Below are 20,932 nucleotides of genomic sequence, written 5' to 3' on the forward strand. Positions count from 1 at the left end.
TCGCATACGCCAGTGCATGCCAGCGACCGGACCAAGGCTCAGAATTAGGATAGCTCCTCTCTACCACAGGAAAGCCAGTATTGCACAATCTCTGCATTTCCAATTCCCCAACTCCTACGACTCACTCTGCACCGCTGCCCACTCAAAACGTAGCGGCGGCTCCAGCATCTTCCTCCTTCTGATTCTGCTGCCCACACTGCTGCTTTATTCTACTTCTATTGTCCTGCACATGAAGGGGCTTTAAATATTTAAGACACACTCAGGTGTGGGTCACAAGAACCACTAGACTGCATACTACAGTTCTGCACCTCTAAGCCCCTATTCCTCGTCCCAGTACTCGGAGCATTATGGGACTTGAAGTCCTTAATGTTCTGAGTCCTTTCAACTTTATCTACTTCACTCGGTTTAAATGATTTATAGAATATATCTTTAGGGGAAGGCTTTAAAGGAATTCATGGTTGGTTCTTTGTTTTGTAGTTAAAACCTAAGGGGGAATCATAACCATCTGAAGTATTGCTACTGATTCTCTGATCCTTATCTCAGTCCCCTGCTGACCATAAGGGTTTTCACCATTAACAATTTGGGTAATTTTGGGGAGGGAGATCTTTTGCTGACAACAAGCCAATATGTATTCCGTTATTATAGAAATCTTACCTTCTGAAGAAAATGAATACTGCGTCTCTCCTGGCAGTCATCCTATTCCCTTGGTGGCCTTCTCCTCCAAGGTGATCCACCCGGCTAATACCACCCCCAGGGTTAGGATCAGATAGCGGCTGTCTTCCCAGGCCACCTGGGAGGAGAGTTTAGTCTAGGATTCTGTGAGGACTCTGCAGGATTTATCATAGAGGACAGCCCGGCACAAAGAACCACGCTGTCTCTGATAGCAAGTCCAAGTGTGTATATTGTAAAATCATAAAAGACCAGAAGGCTGTATCTTTTAGGTAAAGGTATCTGGCCCTAGTGGGGTTTGGGATGTTGGTATAGTGCGGGGTCTCTACTTTGTCTACCCGGCCTTATCCCCACCTCCCTAAAAAGGCGTCCATAATGGGGGATGTTATCAGTAACCCCTGCTGTTTATCATTCTTCCTGGGGCGAAGTGTGGTTTCTCTAAGATGTTGGCTACCTGACTCCCTAGGGGTCTTCTAGGCTTTACCTAACCTAGCCGGCCTAGTAGTCTCAGGAGTTAAGGATGGTTTCTTCTTACGCCCGTTGTCACTCTCACTTCTCACACCGACCCTTCACTATACTGGCTTCTTTAAGATGTTCTCCCAGCACGTCACTGTCCCTCTGATCTCTCACTCTGATCACTCACTCTGCCTTTCTGCCTCCACCCTTTCACATTACTTCTTCTCTTACTTCTGTGCTTACTATCACTCGCATCTCCAATTACCCCCTCTACCTCTGTTACCTCCTTTCCCTCCTTCTCACTCTCTTTCCTCGCTTCTTGCTATTCTTATTGTGATAATCACTGCCCCACTCTATGCTAATAGTTACTCTTATTCTCCCATTCACTGTCGCTCTTCCCACTTTCCGTGTATTATTGTTCCTACTTTGTTGCTCAGACTAGCTCTCTGCTACCTTCACTTCCCCCTAGTACTATTACTACTACTGTTAGTTTGGTTATTTCGCTACTCGGTAGTATGCACTACCACCCTCTATCAACTACCACTCCACTGCCTTTTTCTCTCACTATCTACTCCTGCTACCTGTCTTCACTCCCAACTACCACTGCTACCTCTACTACTCCTCTACTTCTACTTTACCTCTACTACCCACAGTGTCCACCCTCACAGACAAACACTCCACATACCCTGCTTCTTATAATAGCCTCTGCGCTCCTTTCGCTCTCGCCTCTCTGGTCTCTTAGACGCCCTCCACCACCTCCTGTCCTTACCCAACTAACCCACACTTGCACACACCTCCTTACATACCCCAATCCCTCCCAGGATTGGCCACTTACCTTAACCAATAACTTACCTGTCTCCAGTGGATGTTACAGGGGAAGAAAAACACACTAAGTAAACTGAAGACTTGTGGTCCTAAGTGCTTTGCGACCGTCCTAAATATTGCAGATCAATCCGCCATCTACGAGAGAATGTACAACACACATACAGGCTGTCCCTACTTGAACGCCCTGTCCCTATCTTTGGGGGGGGGGGGGATCTCTCCCTAGAAAATGGATGGTGTACCGCCTATCTAACAGGGATTGAAAGACGATTACATGGGACTAGGATTATACGAGGTAAGGAGGAGGGCCCTGCGGTTGTATGTATTAAGGGTGCAGGGGTCTTTTGGGTTGTTTTTGGAGCGGGTGGGGGGGACCTGGGGTTGTTTTTAGTGAGGGTGGGGGACCTGTGACTATGCAGGGTGTGGGTTAGGGGGAGCCCTGGGACTATGCAGGGAGGAGCAGGGCAGGGAGTGAGCCCTGGGCAGGGGCGGCTTGTCCATAATTCGCGAGAGGGCATCAACCCAGCGGCCCCCTCACCCTGGAGCCGAGGAGCCAGCCCAGTGAAAAGCCGAGCGCTCCTTAACTGCTTTTTCCAGCCGAGGGAGCGCTCCTAGGCTGGGTTCAGTTCCTCAGCCGCACATGCTCAAAGAGCCATGCAAAGCTGGGGGCGTTTTTTGCTTTGCCAGCCTTGCATAGCTCATTGGAAATGCTGGCTGGGTAACTGCATGTCTGTATGCGCGAGGGGGAGTTCCTGCACCTCCTCGCACATCCAGACACAGCAGGCTGAAGCGGGGCGTTTCAGCACCCATGCTCTGGGTCCTGCACGCATTTGCAGGAACCAGGAAACTCTTTCTTCTCGCTACTCCTACATCCCGACCCCTTTCCTCCATACTTTTGGGGCTATTCCGTCCATCGGGACGGGACCGGAGCACTTTTGAAGCATCAGAAATCATTTGCTGTCATTCTTTTATTTTTACGCAGGGCCCCCATACATGACCGCAGCCCCGCCTTCCTGAGCTCTGCCCTGTGCATCTCCACAATGCACTTCCATCGTAGGGAATTTTCTTTTTTGTTCCCTTTCCTTCATCTTCCTGATCCGGTTCCACGGTCGTCTTTTCCTGCTGAAGTCCTCCTTGCAGTGGCAAATCTCAAGCTGTGGTAGGAACTTCTACGAATTTGAGGACTGTATCCCTCAGGACAGGCTGAAGGATTTTAAAGAAGGCCTATCCAGTGCCAGAGTTCTGGCTCAGGACCTGCTGGAGGCCGCGGCCCATCATGTAGACACTTCTGCTCGGGGCCTTATGGTGGGAGTAGACATCTCCCGCCAAGCGTGTTTGTATGCTACTGTGAGAAACCTGAGGGTATTCTCCTGAATAGACCTCGAGTATCCCTTATTCAGGTGGCCAGAGAAGGGCTGGTGCTCTAAGATCCCAACCCTGGGGGTGGATGAGTGAGGGAGGATGACCTGGGTAGGGGAGCCCGGCGTTGTGCTCGGGGAAATGCCCCATTTGAGACGCAGTATTATACCGGGGAAGAAGGCGAGGAGGACTAAGTCCCTGCAGCTTTTATAGGCTGCTCTACATCTACCTCCCTTCCGCCCAATGAATCACAGTTGCCAGAATCCTCCAACCCCTCTGCATCTGGTAAACCTATTAAGAACCCAAACCCCATCACAGTAGGGAACATCTCCCAGAATCCCTGTTTTCCTGTTACCTACCCGCGTACTCCCAGTCATTCTTCTCCACGTCCCTCTGATTATTATTTCCCAAAACCGCAGTTTGCTTTGACAAAACGCCACCATTCTCACAATCCCCCCCAGTTCATCTCACAACAATAATCCCGGTAATTTCTGTTTGTTTCACAAGCCCTACAAATCTCACCCTTCTGAATTTATCAAACCCCCCTAGTACGAGGGTTATAATTCCATAGTAAACCCCCGCCCCCCAATCCTACCCCGTAGGAGATCTGGAAACTCTACCCCCCTCCTTTTCCAACACAAACACTTATTTTCACTGTGACAAACAAGGGACTAATACCAAAACAGTTTTTCTGACATGTCCCAACGCAAGGGTCAGTCAAAGTCAGGCAATTGACCAGAATCACACACACACACCTGACGACCCGTTACTTTCCCCACAGGGATAAAAGGTGGAGCATGAGAGCACAATACGAGCAAGGCAGGACGCGTGATGAGACAGCTATCCCAGTACGGCAGTTCAAGAGGAGGAGAAAGGTGGCGAGAACCGAGGGGGTGACAGGGAGAGAAGCGACCTTGCCCTTTCTGACCCAGACCCGCAAAACCTCCAGGAAAAGAATCGTAATACTGAAAACAATAGCCAGCGTGTGTTGCAGTAGATGTCAACGGTATGCACACCATGCCTACGCTGTTAAGCAGGACAGAGAGACTCCTGCTACTGTGGTACAACCCTTGACTCCGGATACAAGAAACACCAATCGGTTCATCACAGCCGGTGAGCCGAGGAGAGAGTCGATGAGAAACCGACTGCGTTGAACAAAAGTCGCTAAGTAGCAACTTAAGGGAAATCCAAAGAACTGTTAACATAAAAAGGAAAACCAGCTGCAGAGGGGTCCGGCACCATGTGGGTGCTCACTCGAGAGACTCTGGTTAATCCAGCGTTTGTTGAAATTACTGATACCAGGAGGCGGCCTTTCGGAGGGCCGCAATGGAACGGTCAAAGTGGTCATACAAGTGTCTAGCAAAATCCTCTGTACGGTCGAAAGTCTCTGACCGACATACCATTGAAAGCTATGGGAGACAAATCCCGTTTTGTGAGAAGAGAATGAACTGTGAGTTTGGCAAGAGTGAACCCGACAGAGGGATGTCAGCAATTTCATGCAATAATGTCGAAACAAAAATATTGCCGAAAAATTGTCGTTTTTTGTGGCGACATTATTGCATGGAACATGCGGGGGACACCCCCGCAACCCCCACATTAAAAAAAAGTTTGCTTTTTTTTTTGCCCCTATCGCCACATATATGGTCACCCAAATAATATCGCCACGACATTTTCCCGGCGATATTATTTACGGCGACCATATATGTGGCGATATTAATACCCGATACCATGTCAGCAGTTTGTTGTTTAAAAAGACAGGAAGTTTTGTGATTGTAACGGGCACAAGTGCTTCGAGCGGAAGCTAACAGTCGAGAGGGGTCTGAGCCCGGCAGAGGGGCATGCAGGGGTGAAAAGCTATCACCCCTGCACACCTCTAGCTCTTCGCTCCTCCAACTCCCTCAGGGTCAGTCGCTTCTCCAAGCAACGAGTTGGTGGTAGATCTTTCTTTGGCTGGGGCCTTCCTCTGGAACAGCCTCCCTGCCTCTCGGAAACTGGAGTAGAACCATCTCTGGTTCTGGTAGCACCTCAAGACCTTCCTCTTTGCTTCTGCCTTCTCTTCTTCTCCCCTGCTGATTTCTTGCCTGATACTGCACTGGTCACCTGGCTACCCTCTGATTTTGGGCCCCGGTTCCTACCCACCCAGTTGCACACCCCCACTGCCTCCTGGCAACCCTTGCACTTGGGTCTGTATCTGTAACCCTACAGTCCCCCTACCTGCACTTTTGGACATCTGCTGTCTGCACTTACCCTTGCACCTGCCACCTGCACAGTGCCCCCTCACCTTTTCCCTGTCCCTTTTCCCCTCCCCTGCACTTGCGCGATCTCAATGTCACTTGGCCTAGTAAGATTGTTGTCTCTGTCCTCCCTCTGTTGCCTCTTCGTTGCCTCGTCGCGCCTTGAAACACTTGTGTATAGGCGCGTTACAAATGCCATATCATATCCTACCCAACGACATGTGGAATAAAAGCTGGTGTGAACCTGACACAGGGAGGCTGACATTCGAGAGGGGTCTGCGCCCAGAAGAGGGGGACCCAAGGGTGAAGAATCACCACCTTAAATACCATTGGAAAGGAACGTCATAAGCCATGGTGAACCCAAGGGAGTGAGGCTGAGATTCGAGAGGGGTCTGCGCCTTTAAAATGGGGATCCAGGGGTGAAGAACCATTATTCTAAATTCTGTAAGAAAGGAACTTTTATTTTGTTAGGCAGAACATATCAGGCCATGGGAAGCAAGAGAGCTAACTAGCGAAGGTCCTGATATAGCTAAAAACTTTTTGTGGATCTAAGCCTGGAAGGGGAGGGAAATCCAGGAGTGAGAGGTCATAACCCAAAGTACGATTGGGTGCGAACTTTCATTTGTTATTTTGAATACACCAGATCCTCGAAGGCAAGAGTCTTTTTTATCAGAAAGGAGACTTGACCATTAAGACTCCTGTAGATGAGACTGGAAGTGTTGTCTCGTTCTAAGAAAGATCAAGTGTGTGCTGTGCTCAAAGGTCCCACCTTCTCCCTTGCTCAAAACGTGGGGAAGCGAGACCCTCGCTACTGCATCCTGACATTTGTGAATAGGTCTTTCTTATGAATCCTATCCCACACTCTTTGTATTTAGTTGTAAGGTTTGGCAATAGATTTCTATTTTAGTATAGCCCCTTTTGATTTAACAAGACGCCACAAGGACTGCCTTATTTTTAATTTGATGGTCGAAGCTTCCTCCCATCTTAGATTTAGGTTTAGATTAGGCGTTTTTCCAACCTGCATAAACAGTTTAATAAACACCCTTGAACTGTGATCGCTTGTCTGTCACTGTTGTCACCATGAGTTCCTTACACTACAAAGTTCTCGAAGGAGGTTCAGGACAAAGTACTTGATCTTCCCTTCGAAGGTAAAGAGCTGTTTACTCCTCCACCAGTGAGGAACTCAATAAAACCAAGGCACGCATGCAAACGGCTAAATTTTTGTTCGTCCTTGAGGAAACCCCCAGCTAAAGTGGGCTATACGCAGAGGTTGGGTACCCAGACAAGGTCCTTCTAGGGTTTCAGAGCGTTCCAGGAGCGTCGAGCACACTGGGCAGAAGGTTCCTCTGGTGCACCTCGTTTAAGTATCAAAGGCAAAGGGGTCTGTTTTTCTCTCAGTAATCAGCCTCCGCTTTGGCAAAAGGTGGTCTTGTTGCTGACAAACCATCGATGGAAAACATCATTTGGGTCAGACGAGACTCTGGTGGGATGACGTATATCGTCTCATCTGGAGGTATAGCAGACCATCACAGACGACCGTTGGGTTTTGTCTGTCGCCTGGGCGGGCTTCTGTTTGTCCCTCCCCCATACCCCACCATCTCACCCTCCTCTTCAGCAGATTGGGTCTCCCTCCCTTAGAGCCAACGTACAGAAACTTCTAGACCTCAGAGCGGTGGAACCTGTTCCCTTGCGCGAGCAAAGGGACGCTTATTACTCCCATCTGTTTACAGTGCCCAAACCCAACCAGGCTGGTCTGCGCACTATCCTCAACCTCTCGAGCTTCAATCATTCCCTAACCCAAGAGAAATTCAAGATGATCATGCCCAGCCAGATGAGCACCTCTGTCCGGAAGGGCGATTGGCTCAGTTCTGTAGATCTTCAGGGTGCTTATTTGCATATCCTGATCTGCAGCCAATATCGTAAAAATACCTTTTGGTTTTCCGTAGGAACGGAACACTTCCAATATCGAGTGCTGCCGTTTGGTCTCAGCTCGGCACTGCGTGCCTTTACGAAGATGATGGCGGTCATTGCAGCGTTCCTCAGACTGCAGGGAGTTTGTGTCTATCAATATTTGGACGATTGGCTTTTGCAGAGTCCTTGTCCACAGGCTGCAACGACCAATCTTCAGTCACTCCTCCAGTTCCTGTTCCAACTGGGGCTGTCGGTGAATTGGCAGAAATCGTCTATGACGGTTGCTCAAGACCTGATTTTCCTAGGATACTGTCAGTGCCATAGTGTTCCTAACGGAGGACAGAATTGCAGATTTATCGGCCACGTGCCACCTTTTCCTAAAGTCCTCCCGCTTGTCGGTCTGGTGATTCCAGAGACTCCTGGGCCTGATGGCTTCATGCGTGTTAGACCTGCCTCTTGCAAGACTGAAAATGAGACGCACACAGCTAGCGCTTCAGGGCTGCTGGTCCCAAGCCATGTTCCCGGACTCCAAAATGTTTCTGATTCCATCCTTCATGACGGCGGATCTTCAGTGTTGGTCATCCGCCAGCAACCTTTCAGTGGGAACCTCCTTCCAGGAGCCCTGCCCACAGGTTACGGTTACAACAGACTCCTCCCTCCTAGAGTGAGAGGTCCAATGCTGCGTCCCCTCGAAGTGTACGATCTGTGGATGCCCCACAGCAGAATTTCTGATATCAATTACATAGAACTCCTGTCAGTTTTTCTGCTCTCTGACATCAACAAAGTGGTGTGAATTTGCACAGACAATTCTGTAGCTATGTTCTACATAAACAAGCAGGGGGGCACCAGGGCTGCTCCTCCTGTTGGATCTAGCTATCCAGATTTGGAATTGGGCAGACCAGCACAAGGTCTGGCTACAGGCCGTGCACATTCCGGGTAAGATCACTGTTGCAGCAGATTCCCTGAGCCATCACTCTGTGGCGAATTACGAGTGGGAAATGAACAGCAATGTTCTTACCAAGCTTTTCCAGCAATGGGGTTCTCCAATGGTGGACCACTTTGCGACAGCAGCTAACAGGAAACTACCACTTTATGCTTCCAGGCACGGTCTCAGAGATCTTCCTAGGGGGATGTCCTTGAGATTCCTTGGGACAACATAAAGGCGTATGCCTTCCCACCTTTGCCGTTGATTCATCGGTCGCTTTGGAAACTCGGGAGTGCCTCCAACTGCACTCTCCTCTTCATAGCTCCTTGGTGGCCAGCCAGATTCTGTTTTTCGGACCTGCAGCACCTATCCATATGCAACCCATTCCCGACCTCCTTCACCAGAGCAATCGCCAGGTGTGGCACCCCTCCCCACAATTCGTCAGCTTGGCGGCAGGGTACCGGAGTTCAGGATCTTAGCGCAATTTAACCTTTGAGAGGATAATATATGCATAATTTAAGCGGCACATAAGCCTTCTACGAGGGCTCATTACAAAAGTAAATGGCTTTGTTTTTATTATTGGTGTCTAGCTAAGCAGCTTGATCCTCAACAGGCTTCTATTGACTGTGTTTTGTCTTTGATATCAGACTTTGCGGCCCCTGGCATCCACATCTTCTCGTGCAGAACATATCTATCAGCCATTGTAGCTTATCTGTGTACAGACAGTTGCTCTTTTTCACTGGGGAACCCAAAGAGGCACTTTGCAGGTCTTCTTCACCTCTTTCTGCCGGTCAGGCCTCCTCAGCCAAAATGGGATCTGAATGTGGTCCTCGCCGTTTTGTGACACACGCATTTGAACCTGTGGCCATTACAGAGCTTAAGTTCCTTTCTTGGAAAGTGGCCTTCTTGATTGCGGTAACATCTGCAAGAAGAATGAGTGAGCTTCAAGCTCTCTGTCGAACATTTGTGCCTAACTTTTCACAAGGATATGGTTGTGCTTTGCACTCCTCTTTCTGTCCGTTGGTACTCCCCATATTTATTGATACCCAAAAAGAACGGAGGACTGAGACCCATCCTGGACTTGAGATACTTGAACAAGTTCCTCAGGAAGGACAAGTTCAAGATGGTCACACTTTCTCAGATTCTTCAGGCCCTCCAACTCCAGGATTGGTTGGTGTCATTGGACCTTCAGGATGCTTATTCTCATGTGCCAATACATCTCAAGCACAGGAAATACCTAAGGTTCGCAGTTGGCAGTTCTGATGATCAATTTTGAGTTCTGCCATCCGGGCTGACCTCCCCCCCCCCCCCCCGCGAGGGTTTTCACCAAACTGATGGCGCTATTGGCAGCGAGTTTCAGGAGAGGGGGGAGGGGAATTCCTGTCTAGCCCTACCTGGACAATTGGCTGATCAGGACGCGTTCTCCCGAACATGTCCTCAATCATCTCAACGTCACCTGCCACTCTCTTCACAGACTGGGCTTATTCTTCAATTACAAGAAGACCCATAGGACACCTTCCCAAAATGTTATGACTTGATGGTCGTGACGATTATGGGGCCTCTGTCCACAAGTTCCACTCAGAAAGATACAAATAACTTCCTTTGCGGTCCTTGAGGCCACAGGTTTTTTGAGTGCCGAAGAACGCCAGGAACCAGGAACACCGGTGACCCCCTCGACCGCTGTAAAGCAAGCAATGGGTCAGTACAATGGGAAAGCAATACACTGAAATGGCGAGATCACAAATATCAAGGGCTTACCAAGGTGGGGTCTGGGAAGAGCACAGAAGGAAATGGAGGTGTTCCGTGTGGTTGCAGAATGTAGCAAGCTGTAGCGAGTAGGCATAGATAGTTGTTGAGTTTGGCACTGCAAAACTTGAATAGAAAGGGTAATCCGAAAACAGTCCGTTAAGAGTTCCAAGGTCAAAAGCCAGCCAAGTTCGTCAAAACCAGGGGTAATCCAAAGGAATCCAAAACACAGTTCAAAATGTCCTGAAACAGTAAAACAGTATTTGAGAGCTTGACAGAGGAATCCAAGAAGAACAGTCCGTAGTCCAGAATCGAGATGTGGAGACAAGAAGACGGCGAACAGTGCCTGATTGGGTCAGCTGTGAAGCACTGAATTAGCGTTCCCTTTCCAGTTTTGAAGGGGCCTAGGAGTGTCACATGACCGCATCACGTGACTGATGAAATAGCACGTTTCTGTGTCACATGACCCAAGATTTCAAAGATGCTGCCGGGTCTTCCTGGAGGCGTGATGAAGCAAAGAAAAAGGCAGGCGTCTCCGTCGACTATCTCCAAGACGCCAGGGCAGCTGCCAATGTCGCAATACGCGAGAATGACCATAACGCATTGGATACCCTCGTGTGTTCTTGTTGCATAGCCGCTACCGTGCTACTTGAGGGTGTGAGGACCTGAGGTTAGAAGTGGAAGGCAAATCAGGATCTGAGAGGGAGGGCTTAGTGGCTGCACTGTGTGCGTAAGGTGACCAGTGGATGTTGTGACACAAAAGCTTAAGTACATCAGAGCTGTACTAGCTACATCCTTGGGAAAGAGCTGGCCACCCGAGGTAAGGGATCAAGACATTCTTCAGATGGTGACCACATTTCAGAATGCCCACAGTCTACCGACCATTTGAATCTATTGCCACTACCGAGCTCAAGTTCCTTTCTTGGAAAGTGGCCTTCTTGATTGCGGTAACATTTGCGAGAAGAATAAGTGAGCTTCAAGCTCTCTGTCGAACATTTGTTAACTTTCCACAAGGATAAGGTTGTGCTTTGCACTCAACCTTCTTTCCTTCCGAAGATTGTCTGAGATTCTGCATAAATCAATCAATATCCTTACTGGTTTCCTTTTCGAATCCGGTATCGGATGCAGAGAGGGCTCTAGATAACCTAGACGTCAGACGAGCTCTGAAGCTTTTCCCCGACAGAACAAGCGAACTTAGAAGTTCTTCACAACTCTTTGTCCCTTTTGGTGACCCAAAAGGGAAACTGGCTTTGAAAGCGTCCATCTCACGATGGATTGCTTCATGCATCTCAGAGGCTTACACAATTAAAGGCCTTCAGCCCCCAAAGGGCGTTCACGCACACTTGGTCCGTGGCAAAGCGGTCTTCAAGAAATACGTCTCTTGGGAGTCCATAGCCAAGGCTGCTACGTGGGCCTCCCCTTTGGCTTTTTGCAGACACTATTGTCTTGACCTGAGCTCCTGGGCTGATTCCCAGTTTGGCCAGAAAGTTCTTAAGAACCTGTTCCAGTAAGGGAAATGTCCATCCTCCAAGTTTCTTTGGTGAGTGCTTGGGAATCTCCCAGAAGTATTGAGGAAAGGGGACGGGACGTAGCAGTATAACAGTTATTTGCCGTAGTGATTACCCTAGTCCATATTCCCCTATCATCCATACGCCTGCACGCCCGCCCGCCGTCCCCCTAAAGTGTCCTCTATTTTGCTAATGGTTCTTCGACTTTGGCGATAGAAAAGGACTTAAGGGTGATGCGCAGGGCGAAGCTCGGGAAGGTGGGGCTACGGTCAAATGCAATGGCCTGTTTAAACAATTATTTGTGACGCTTCAAAAGTGCCCCGGTCCCGTCCCGATAGATGGAATGTCTTCAGAAGTATGGATGAAAGGGGACTATGGACTAGGACTAAGGTAGTCACTACAGTGAGTAACTTTTTTATTCCTGTTCATGATGCAGGAGCTGGAGTGCTGGGGAGGAAACTTCAGGACTGGGGCAGTAGAGACATTTATGTTCATTTATTTTTTATTTAAATGTGTATGGATGCGTGTATGCATGTCTTATGAGTGAGTGTATGATGATGGGTGCTTGTATGAATGATACCCCCCCACCCAGCGCCTTGTAACACACATCTGGGACTATGTAAATTTGTGCTCAAACCAAGCCTCCCCTGCCTCTTGTGAAGAATCGGAGGCGATTCTCCCCAGAAACATGGTCTGGAACCCTCCTCATGTGGCCAGGGAAAGGCAGACGCTTCCTGATCCCGACCCTGAGGGTGGTGTACTGCGGGAGGATCACATGGGGGTGTGGGGGCGCGCGAAAGAGACCAGGAAGACAGGGATAATCCCATTTTCAACTTTCCCTATAATCCCACACATTTCATGGCTTTTTGCCGGACTAGACGTTGAACAACTTAACTTGGAAAGGATTGTGTCCTCCCACGTTTTCCTCATCTTTGACACTTGTCCATGCTTTGGAATTGTTTTTTGGCAGAGGGCGCTGTGCGTCAATGGCGTTGAGTCGATGTCCCTCGAAGGCCTCCGTCGAGGGTGATGTCATCGAAGGCATATATAGCACACAGAGTGCCCTTTGGCCTCAGTTCCGTTTTTCCATGACTGTGATGGCTTCGAGCGAAATTCAGCACGCCTCATCTTGTGATGTATTTATTACAATCGCTTTGATAAAAATGTCTTCCTCTTCGACACCGTCGCCTCCGAAGTCCGGTTTAAAGAAGTGCCAGGATTGCGTGTCAAAAATGTCACTCACTGACCTGCACTGTATCTGCTTGTGGTGCCTTGGGGATGGCCACAACACCTCCGGCTGTTCCAAATGCCAGTCCATGACAGGAAAAGCCTTAACCGAACAGAAGGGGAAACTTAAGGTAGGAAAAATCCCTAAAAAAAAATAAAAATCTCCTACCCGTACCGCTAAACCTTAGACCGATGAGTCGAAGGCGACTCTCCTCAGAGGAAGTATACCAAGCGATCCAAGTCGAGTAGTGGCTCACACCACTCTACTTCGTCTTCGTCGTCAGACGTTTCCCCCGAAATGGTTGCTTGCCCTACTAAAAAGTCCACTCTGGCTGAGTGGGAAGCCTTCAGGGCTGAAATGTTAAAGATTTCTGAAAAACAAAAATCCTATGTTCCGTCGAAGGACCATACAAGACAAAAGGAAAAGTTGAGGTTGTCGACGCCGTCAGCACTTTCGGCGGTGCCTTCGCCCGTTAGGCCCTTGACGCCGTAACCTTTGACGCAAGCCACGCCATACTTGCCAGTTGTGCCCTCAATGCCGAGCACCCCTCCTAAATCGGCGCCGATAAAGAAAGTGTCGACCACTTCCAAGCCAGACCAGATATGTGCTCCATTTCCTAAAACCTAGTTCTTTAAATCTCTTACTTCATCATCCTCAGAACACTCTTCTTCTTCAAAAATTGAAGTCCTATTTGACTTACAGTACGGTACACCCAATGTACCAGAGAGTTTTATCTCTGAAGAGTCCAGAATGAAGGATCTGTATGACAACTTGCAAACAGCAAGTGGGGTAGATACCTCACCAGAACTTGAATTTGGAAAACCAGAGCCTCGGGAGCATGCAGATGCATCATACAGGCAGCTCATGTCGAAAGTGGTCGAATACATGGGTTGGAGTAGGCCACCATTGCCTTATGAGCAAGACAACCTCACTGATATTTTGGACAAGGGCCCACAATCTGATCCTATTGTCTTTTCGTATGGCATTGTAGAATAGGGTGGCTAGGAACTGGGAGACTCCGGAATCCAATCGGGCAGTTGATAAGAACTTGACAAATAAATACCATCCTTCCAGTAGTGACCCCGACTACCTGTCAAAACACCCTACTCCGGAGCGTCTGGTGGTGCTTGCAGCTACAGCTAGTTCCAAACAAGCAGCATACCCTACCATCCCTCTTGATAGGGATGACAAGCGTGTATGTGGATAGGCAAGGAAGGTATTTTCTGCAGGGAGCATGGCACTAAAATCTGCCAACTCCACTTGTGCCCTCGCAAAGTTTTCATATACTCTATCGGATTGTATTTCCATGGCGGCAGAGCACATTCCCGAAGGGGGTGAAAGGGACGGCTTCTTAGCTATTGTTAGGGAAAGCAAAGGGGCCATGTGCGAATCCCTTCAATCAAGATTGGATTCTGCGGATAGCATCAGCATATCCATGGCTACCAGCACCATTATGTGCAGATTGGCATGGTTGAGAAAGTTGTGTTTTGCACCTGATGTGCAATCTAGGCTTCTCAAAATGCCTTTTGACGGGTTTCACCTTTTTGGCAGCAAGGCTGACGAGAGCCTTGAGAAGTTGCAGAACTCAAGTGTCAGCCAAATCTTTAGGCGCCGCTATTTGGCAACCTCAATCCTAGCGGACAACCTTGGAGGGGTAGATCTTTTTGCTACTACTACTCAGTTGGAAGGGTGAGAGGAATGGCCAGTCAAAGAGGCCAGAGAAGATTTCCTCGTGGTGGACGAGGTAGAGGTGCAAAGCCAGCTCAAGCAGCAGCCTCCTTACCATCGGCATCTGCATCAGCCGCTGCAAAACCACTCTGATGTCTTGAGTCACAGTTTACCAGTGGGGGGCAGATTGTCTCAGCATCTGGAAGAAGGGCGAGACATTACATCAGATGCTTGGGCTCTGGAAATTGTAGCCAACGGTTACTGCCCTCCTTTTATAAAAAGACCTCGGAACAATCCACCGGGGAACCGCTCTCTATGAATCCTCTCCTTGTGCAGGAAGTTTTAACCCTGCTAGAGAAAGGTGCAATGGAACCAGTGCCTGTAGCGCAGAGGAAGAAGAGTTGGTACGCCCCATATTTATTTATACCCAAAAAGGACGGAGGACTGAGACCCACCTTGGACTTAAGATGGTCACGCTTTCTCAGATTCTTCAGGCCCTCCAACTCCAGGATTGGTTGGTGTCATTGGATCTTAAGGATGCATATTTTGATGTGCCAATCCATCTCAAGCACAGGAAATACATAAGGTTCGCAGTTGGCGGTTCTCAATATCAATTTCGAGTTCTGCCATTAGGGCTGACCTCCGCCCCAAGTGATTTCACCAAACTGATGGCGGTAATGGCAGCGAGTCTCAGGGGAGGGGGGGATTCACGTCTACCCCTACCTGGACGATTAGCTGATCAGGACGCGTTCTCCCGAACAAGTCCTGAATCATCTCAATGTCACCTGCCACTCTCTTCACAGAGTGGGCTTCTCCCGCAGTTACAAAAAGTCCCATATGACCCCTTCCCAAAAGCTAAAGTACATCAGAGCTGTACTAGATACATCCTTGGGAAAGAGCTTTCCACCCGAGGTGAGGTCTCATGACATTCTTCAGATGGTGACCACATTTCAGAATGCCCAGTCTACTGGCCTTTGATTTTCTGAGGTTGCTTGGCCTCATGGCATCCTTTATTTTTCTGGTGCCCTTGAATGGGCTCTAAGAACTCCATGGTCCCAATTCTCTGGAAAGATTTCGGACCGACTTCAGATTCCAACTAGGGTCTTACAGGATCTTCTGTGGTGTGCCTGCACGGAAAAAGTTCTGAAGGGAGAACCCTTTTGGCAACCATGGCCGGAGATTACAGTAGTGACGGACGCGGGGAGCCCATGCCAACGATCTGACAGTCAGCGGTTGTTGGTCTCCATCGGAGTCCAAGATACACATCAATCTTTTGGAGCTGAGGACAGTCTGACTTGCGCTGAAGTCCGTTCTACTGTGTTTACCGGGAAAGAATGTCCTGATAAGGACGGACAACATAGTGGCCATGTACTACCTCAACAAGAGAGGAGGTGTAGGGTCACTACCACTGTGCAGAGAGGCAATGCAGCTCTGGTAGTGTGCAATTCAAGAAGGAATCTCCATATCTATCAGCAGTTCACCTAGCCGGGGAGGAGAACACAGTGGTGGACGCTCTGAGCAGGCAGAGTAGTCTCCCACGAGTGGGAACTAGCGCAGGAAGTCCTTCAAGAGATCTTGACCCTTTGGAGAACCCCGAAAGTTGATCTGTTCGTGACCAGTGTCAACCGGATGTGCAAACTGTATTGCTCCAGGGAATTTCCCCCAAGAGGAGCTCTAGGAGACACGTTCGTGGTTGACTGGGAGTTTCCAGTCCTGTACACATTTCCTCCAGTCCCAGTCATTTCTGACGTGATCAGGAGGTTGAGAAAGTTCAGGAAACTCATGATCCTAATTGCCCCGGTTTGGGCTAGGAGGACGTGGTGCCCGGACCTTCTGTACATATCGATCTTCCCACCATACGTCTTCCACAAAGATACCTTTTCTCGCGAGAGGAGGGTCTCGTTCTCCAGAGGTCAAGACACTCGACCTTCACTCATGGTTTCTGAGAGGCTGAGATGCAAGGATTGGGACCTTCCGGATGACGTAATGGAGATTTTGCTTTCAGCCAGACGGCCAGCAACAAAGTCCTTGTACCGTTGCAGTTGAAACATTCTGCAGCTGGTGCAAGGACAAGAATAGAGACTGTTTACTATGCAAAACACCAGAGGTGTTATCTTTTCTACTATACCTAGCCAATCTGGGGCTCCAGGTTGGAACAATTAAAGGCTATTTGGTGGCGCTATCCATCTTTTAAGCGCTCGTCTGAAAAATGTTCATATTTTAAGATCCCACTGGTAACACAATTTCTGAAGCGACTCACCAATGTGTTCCCCATCTCCTTTCCAGATTCCAGTTTGGGACCTTAATCTGGTGTTAAAATATCTTATGTGTGCACCATTTGAACCTCTACATTCATGTCCGTTAAGGTTGCTAATGTTCAGAACCATTTTGTTGGTACAACTAACTTCAGCCCATAGAGCAAGTAAATTGTAGGCACTGTCATCTAAACCACCCTTTACAACTTTCCACAAGGAGAAAGTTTTTCTGAGGGTTAAGCCTTCATTTTTACCTAAAATCATTTCTGATTTTAATGTAGGTCAGAAAAGGGGTATTGTCCACTTTCTATCCTCCACCTCATTCTGGCAAAGAGGAGGTGAGCTTACACAGATTGTATCCACGTAGAGCTCTAAGCTTCTACATCTTTAGATTATCCAAACTTTGTATAGTTGATCAGCTTTCTAGGCTATACAGGTCACAAACTGGGTCAGGCTGTGACAAAGCAGACCTTATTCTGATGGATAATTCTAGCAATTTGAGAATGCTACAGGCTGGCAGACAAAGCTCCTCCAGAAGGCTTAAGGGCCCATTCCACCAGGGGCATGGCTACTTCTACAGCTCTGTAAAGAGGTGTCCGGATCAAAAACATTTGTGAGGCTGCTACGTGGTCTACTATACACATGTTCACAAAGCATTACTGCCTCCGTCAGGATGGAAGCTTTGGAAAAGCTGTCCTCCATTCGGTTAATGGAAACCATTGAGAATATTCATACTGCCTCCACCAAAACAAACACTGCTTTGGGGGTCTATCAAAGAAGAGGAATACGTGGGAGGACACAATCCATTCGAATAACAAGTTACTTAGCCCAGGTAACGTTCTTTCGACTGGATGTTCCTCCCACGTATTCCTCATCGCCCTCCCAGCCTACCCCGCTGTAGAATTTCCCATTCTATTACAGCTTTCGCTCCTTCAAAGCTTAGTACGGTCAAAGCCCGTCGTTACGCAGATAGTTCTACTGAAAGAACAATCAGAACTGAAGCCAACGGGCGCTGCGTGTGCTATATATACCTTCGATGACCTCAAACTCGAGACGGACGCCCTCGAAGGACATCAAGTCGACTGCTTCGACGTACAGCACCCCTCTGCCAAAAATGTTTTTGACAAAGCAGCTGAAATTGGATATCGTATATCAAAGATGAGGAATACATGGGAGTAACATCCAGTCGAAATAATGTTACAAGGCGTAAGTAACTTGTTCTTTTGAACTGTTGCAATTTATCTACAAGCAGAGGTCACTATTCATCATAACCAGGATTGCCATTTGTTTTCTGGAGATTGGAAGGGGATATGTTCTGGCAGGGACAATGAGTTACTAGAAGCAGATTTGTGTTTGATGAACTTTGATTTGACTTTGAACTTTCAAGAACTGGTTTGGCACCTTTCTCTTTTGTTGAACATTTTGAAGTGACTTTAAAGACTGGGGAAGGGACCTTAAGCAGGACAGGAGAAAGCCATTTGGATCTTGTGTTCATATTGTTTAATATATTGTGTTGCTATATCATTTTCTTTGTATATTGGTTTAGTGTGAGGGCCAGTTTACTCGTGCCTTAGCCTTTAGACTAGGCAGGGAATTCCTCTATAGCGTAGGGCAAGCAAGGTCATTTCTCACTTTATTTTATTTAATAAAATAGCATATTTTGAGAAATCTACAAGCAGTTATCGCATTACTGACTCCTCAGACTCTCCTGGTCCTGCCTTCAGCCTGCGGGACCCCCTTGCCTGCTCAGCTCATTGCCTGCCTGATCTCCCTTCTGCCTTCCTCCTGGTCTTCACCTTTGACTACGACTGCTTCCTCGCAGATCGTTTGACCTCTGTTCCACCTGTCTGAGGTCTCCATTACCTACTGGTTTGGGGTTGCCTTCACCACCGTTCAGCGGCCTACCTTTTTTATCCGGCTCCCCAACCAGTGCTGTGCGCTGTTCCTGCACCACGTAATATCTGGGGAGCTGTACGATGGCATGGGGAACCGGCCTCCAGGCACCTTTCCTGTGTACTCCATGATGTACCCCATGAGGAGGGAGGCTCAGGGGTTGGTCCTTACGCCATACTCGCGACCTAATGGATCTACAGATCACCTTTGGAAGCCAAAAACGCATTCATCACCACCACCCCGAACGCAGCAGCAAAGAGACCTGGTGCTTGAGAGTTAGAAGCTAGGTTGAAATTGTTTTAATTGTCCAGTCAACACGCTGGAATTGGAAAGAATACCAATAGGACCGTGTAAGATGACCTCTATTATGGCAATCAGTTTTTTACAGCACCTACTAAGAAATATTTTGTGTTTTGAATTATGTGATCTCTTTGGGCGTGGAAATGTTGAGCAGCCTTGGAAATGCCAATACTTGGATAATAACTGTGCAGACTATTTGAGACAAATGTCTTTGTTTCTTCTAGGTCTTACCTTTTCTGCTACAACATATAATGTTCATTTGGAATTTTGGGATGCCCTATTGAATCCATAATATTTCTCAAGAGCCACTCGTTTTTTGGGGGACCTTATGTAAAAATCAAATTTGTTTGAAATAGCAATATTGGTTGCTATATGTACAGAGAGATTTCATCCTACTTGATCTGGATCAATGGGTTTGTCTTCCAGAGCAATTATGATTGCTGCCAAAGCTCCCATTATTAGTCTCTATTTAGAAAGGGTAATTTTGAACTGGGAATGTCAGATGACTAGTAAATTTACTGTATAAGTATATGTACCATGTGCCCAAAAACTGCCACCAGCAAACTATCAACGTATAGTGTCATTGACTGAACATAAGCTGGTTCTGACTAAATCGCTACTGGGCCTTTTACCTCCTTTCGCGCAATTGGGAAGAAGAGAAATGAAAATTAGAACCTGAGGCAGGGAGCCAGCCAATCGGGTTGCTCGGAACATAGGCTGAACCTCAAGGTATAAACCTGCGTTTCGAGCAACCTGAAGGCTGCGATCACCTGCCCTGCCCTGCCATACCGCCCTCCAAATCTCCCCTTCCCGCCCCATGGCCCTTCGCCACTTACCATGGGCGGCGGTGTCACTGCCCCCGCTGCTCCGTGTCCCAGAACATCCATGGAAATGGAAGAGGAGCTCTGCATGGAGCTCCTCCTTTGATTTTCATGGCTGTCACTTATTTTGTGCCATCCTGGCCATTGAAACTGCTGAATAAATGAAGGGACATGCAGTAAGATCAAAGCAAGACCATAGAATAATGGAAGGCCAACACATTCTGACTGACTGCTTGAAATTAGGAATATTGTGTGGTGAAAAAATCGGGATCCCTGCACCACCGATTCCACACAGACAACATAGAAAGAGGAAAGTGTTGGTTAATACATGCATGCTAATACAAGAAGAAAAATCTTTTAAGAAAGAACTTGAATGAAAGAAACCATTAAAATCTTAGCAAAGGACGGGTATACTTGAGAGAGAAAAGATGAGAATGAATATACAGGATGGTTGGAGGAATGGTCAGAATTAAATACAGACGAATTCTATTTTGGCCATAATTTCCAATAAAAGAAAAATAAACTACAAAGGAGACGCAAAGCCACACGCATCAGCTGGCGCCTGGGAGGAGTTTTGAGAAGTCTAAAAGATGCCTACAATCTGAGAGGGGCATTGAGAAGTTTTGGAAACGCCTTAGAGCCTGAGAGTATTAAAGATTCACAGATCCCGATAGCAGCCTCGAAGTATTAGACCGTGCCTAGATTGTGAGAGTGACAATTAAAAGTTCAACAAAGGGCCTGTAGCCTGAGAGATGTTCCAGAAGCTTGAGATTTGCTAAGATGTGGAACTTCTCCACTTGTCATGGATAATGGTGGGCGAAATGGCTCTGTTTTGTTCCACAGGGACATTTGCAGATTTCATGCCAAATTTGCCTGGTCTGCCAATTTCACCTGTGGCTTTATTCCCAGACAAAATGTAGTTTTTCAAAATTGTGTTGGAAATGTCATGTGTTTTAGCCAGTTAAATTTGTTTTTTTTCTTGAAATTTAGTTTTTTGTGAGTGTTTCAGACCAAAACCTCTAAATTGCAGGGTAAATGAAGGTTCTGCAGAAAAGGAAAACGGCCAAAAACAGTGGAGGAAAAGGTAGAACTGCGTCAAGCCTGTGGAATGAAATTGGAATCTTGAAATATGTATAA

This window comes from Ambystoma mexicanum, chromosome 13 (genome assembly GCF_040938575.1).
Source record: "Ambystoma mexicanum isolate Mex_15411 chromosome 13, UKY_AmexF1_1, whole genome shotgun sequence".
In the NCBI taxonomy this organism is placed as follows: Eukaryota; Metazoa; Chordata; class Amphibia; order Caudata; family Ambystomatidae; genus Ambystoma; species Ambystoma mexicanum.